The sequence below is a fragment of the Capsicum annuum genome, chromosome 8 (genome assembly GCF_002878395.1).
Source record: "Capsicum annuum cultivar UCD-10X-F1 chromosome 8, UCD10Xv1.1, whole genome shotgun sequence".
NCBI lineage: Eukaryota > Viridiplantae > Streptophyta > Magnoliopsida > Solanales > Solanaceae > Capsicum > Capsicum annuum.
This window is the reverse complement of record NC_061118.1, coordinates 126,668,010-126,672,601: the sequence shown is the minus strand read 5'-3', so window position 1 is coordinate 126,672,601 and position 4,592 is coordinate 126,668,010.

The window sequence follows — 4,592 nt, the reverse complement described above, 5'->3', positions numbered from 1 at the left end:
CTGTGTGATCACCTTTTGGACATCTTGAAGTTTAAATGTTTATTTTCTCTTAATATCCTCTTTCTTGGTTTATTATATGACTTTCAAATTCCTAATCTTTTTCCATTTCTGTTCACATGCAAACCCAGAGAGTTGGAGTTCCGCAATGAAATTTATTTTAACCTAAAACTCTAGTCAACCACTACTAGAATCGCAATGCATCGGAGTCTCAAAAATTAGATGCTCAAATTCCATTAGGAATCTAGTACCTCTTAGCCACTTCCTTTTTTTAATTATTATTATTATTATTCTTGTTATGTTATTAGTATTTTGAAACCTGAAATAGCAATTAATTGTTGATGTTCCTATTGGAATGATGTTATTTGTTTAATTGTGTTTGTAATTGCTTTAATTATTTGTGGAGTACCTTTTAAGATAGATTAACATTTTCATGACAATTTTGCAATTAACGCATCTGACTAGCTAACGCGTAAGGGTAGATTTTACTTTGGAAAAAGGCTCTAGCAATATTTAAAATTTGGATAATTTTTTTAGAACCAAATTATTCATCTCAAAAAGTATTTTTAATAAAATTGGACTTCGTAAGGTGAAAGTTTTCTCAAACAAACTGAGAGTACCATATTAATCTTGTACTAGAGTAAGTTACTCTTAATGTTTTTGCTTAGCTTTTATTCGTTACCTCAACCATAGTACCAAGTTTTCATATTATAAGAATAAAAAATAAAAATCACAAAGTACATATATATACACGCTACAATATATAAGGTATTTTTATTATTAGTTGTTAGTTTATTTTAAAAAAATATTACTATTATTATTATTTTCTCCTTATTTCAGTTGTAAATTTTTATTTTAATATTATATTTATTTTTAATCTATTTTAACCGTTACTTTAAAAGTATTACAAATAAATGAACACTAGCATGATGTTTTAAATGTCGCAAGTCTATTTTATTCAAGAACTAATATGTTAATATATTTTGACACTCTTTTGCTCTGAAATAAACACGTACGAAAATCTATTCTCAAATTAAATAAATTTACATATTTATTTTATAATGAATAAATTTTCACATATTTTTAAATTATATTTTCTTCTCAAAGTTTTAGTTTATATATTTAACTGTACATGTCATTGCACTTTACATTCCTATGAAATTATAAACCTTTAAAAAAAAATTAATATACGTATTATAAAATAATACTAATGTTAACTTTTACTCTTCGTTTTTATTTTTTTGCGAAACATTCATGCATATTTTGCAATAAACCATGTAATATTTCTCGAATCTTGTGAGTATATGTATATGTTTATATACCTTCTGTGTTTGCTTTTATTTTATATTTGATAAATGCTATGTAGTTAGCACTATTTTTTGTGAATGATAAAATAATAATTTTTATAAATATTTTTTAAATTGGGTTTAAGGACTATCTTTGAATAAGCTTCAGGAGTGCTTAACACCTTCCGGTCAAGTAATTAAAATTCTTACTCAGAATCACAAATATTTTTTTCAAAGACCAAAAAGCGGAGTTTTTACATAAAAGATGGGTTTTTCTATTTTTTTCTAAAATTTTAGGTGGCAACTCCAAAAAATGAATTTTCAAAAATCCAAGAGTCATAACAACGACTAGCTATTTAGTCCACTCTTAAAGATCTAGGGGAAATTCTTACTCTAGAAATAGATCGTGTTGCATACACCATAGGTGGGATGTTCTAAGGCATCATCTCTGCAATTAGGAAGCCACTATTTTTTCAAAGGTTGTAAATCAATGACAAGCCTTTTTATGTGAAGATTGACGTAAATGTTCCAAACTTAAATATGAGCAAACAAACCTATCATATCCTTTACCCCTATTTTTGATGAATAGTACTCAGAACCTACCAAATATTCAAATAGTTGACTTAGCTCCCCAAAGCCTGCAAAATTGGTGGCCGAACATTTGTGCGGCACATGGAGTCAAGGTTAGAGATCACTTAGGTTCTTTAATGTCACTCATGGATAGATAGGCCAACGAGTTTCTTACAAATCTATTGGTAGAGTTTTGGGACCCCGCCATCGTGACTTTTTAGTTTATTGATTTAAAAATCAGCCATACATTGGGATACGCCGATAGCCTCACCAATTTACCTCTTGAGGAAAAAATACCCTTAGCGCCGTCGGCCATGTCTAGAAATCATTTCTTACATGCTTTTAGTTTGAATATATTTCACGACCCAAGGAGTATCGAATACGGTTGGATTAAATTGTGCTATTTGTTTTAGATATTTGGATATCAAAAGAGCTATGACAATCATCGGAATGACTTCTCCGGTAATAAGAAAAATTGGAGAGTTTTTGCCCAATGGACTTTGTGCTCTCTTTTCTGATGATTATGGTCATCCCTAGAAGAAGGGGCAACATCAATGTCAACTTGATACCCCTGGTCTGTACTATGTTTACTAGCTCTAAGAGATTGACATTCGTACTGATGTTGCTAGTAGAATATGCAGGTCTTTGTCTTTTTTCTCTAGGTGAGATAATTTCCTTGGTGAATGTTATTATTGCAACAAGTTTGGTTTATGGAATATTTCTGTCAAAGAGAGATGATCAATAATATTTCATAAGATATATACAATGGGATACAAATCCATGAACAAAGGTTGAAGTTTTGGGAAGCACCAATAAGACTAAAAGAATAGCGGATTAATCTGGCGTATCTCACTGAAGATGCAATCAAATTGAGGATTTCATGGATTACAGGAAGAAAATTACTAAGGAGGCACATTAGCTATTTCATTTAGTTGATCGGGTTGGAAGGGATCCAACTATATTCTCTACTCAGAGTCCTGGGTCAAACTGACATCGAACAAAACATCCTTTCTCATATATGAAAGAGAAGTACATTTGGCTAGAATTAAAAGTCTACAAAGAACACAGATAAATGTTCTTTCAGTGAAAATCGGCCAAAAAAGTTAGTGCACCTCGGGATATTGTGCATGAAAAGTAGAAAGAGGTCCAATAATGCGACCAAGTTGGGAAAGGATCTCTGGGTTGGTAGACTATGGCATGGTGTGTCTAGTGGGGAGTAAAATATTACCTTACATTATCAGACCATCCCTATGGATCGATAAGTACTTCCAGGATCATTGATGACATGATGCCTTAATGCGATGATGATGATATAAGGAAATACATGGAAGAGAAGCTTAAATATCAACTCTAGAATAGATCTATAGTGTTTCTTAAAAAAGATTTGGACTACTTAAATTAGTTGAGGTGATAAAAGGATTTCTATAAATTCCACATACATCTTTTTCTTGTCCTGGGTAATGATGATGATGTTGACTACCCTACATGGCCCTGGATTATCCCTTTTTATTTTACCCTTTGATTTCTAAAAGTTCTCTTTGGTGAATCCAATTGTATGCCTTTGCGGCCACTTATGCACTTTCATTTTTTTAGGTTTACATTAGCCTAATTCAATGTAACCTCTTGAAGCCATTATTTTCTTAAATTCATGTTTATTTTGAATCCAAATGTTTTTAAATGGTTCATTTATCATCAAACTAATTAGAATGTGATGAGTGGCAATTTTGACACTCATTGATATCTCATTTCTTGTGAGTTATTATTGTTAATTGCTAATATGAGGATAATTATCTTGTGAAATGTACTAATTTATGGTATTTTTAGCTTTTCAGAGACGTCTAATGAAAAGGAGTGAAGTCTAAGCTTAAAAATAAGAGCCTACAAAAAAGTCTCAGAAATGACCCTTAGATACTGCTTAACCAGTCCGAGGATCGAATAAGCAACTAGTCAAACAGTCAAAAAGGTCGGGTAAACAACCATATATGTCGCATAATCATCGGGTAGAAAGGTCAAAGGGATCCCATAATTGACTATATGTATCACGTAAGCAACTGGTCAAGCTAGTCAAAGGACTCACGTAATTTACCAGATGTACCGCATTGCCTCTGGTCAAGAAAGTCAATGGTGTTATGTAAGCGACCAAATGTATTGCTTATGCAATCATCAGACAAATTTTAAGGGCTGCGATAGAATTTCATATTTTTTAATCCAAATTCATCAAATACCCAATCTAAATCCATTCCAAGACAATGTTGTCATAATTTACAATGTTGGAAGCTAGGGTTCTTAATGTAACACCTTTGGAATTGAAGATTGGAGTTTTGTAGTCTTAAATTCTAAAACCTTTTTTCTTTTTTTGGTTTTTTTAGACTATGTGGGTGTAATTTGACTAAGGTATTTAATTGTTGTTGTTAGACATAATGCAACACTTGGATATTGAATTTGTGTTTTATGTCTATCTTATGATTTCATGTTGATTAATTATTCTTGATTTGAGAATGGGTTTTGTTTATCTAAATTAATCTCGTGCTCCACCATTCCTACTTTAGTTGAACTCAAAAGAGGAGATTAGAGTGGGTTTTGCACATCTACCTCAATTAATGCTTAACATAGCTAATTGATGTTGGAAAAAATTAATTTAGCACGATTTAGGTCGTATGACCTATCTTATGGAATTTGATGACAAGTCAAATCTAGTGTATCCCAAAAAATTTTTTGTACTTCATGCTTCTAATCTTA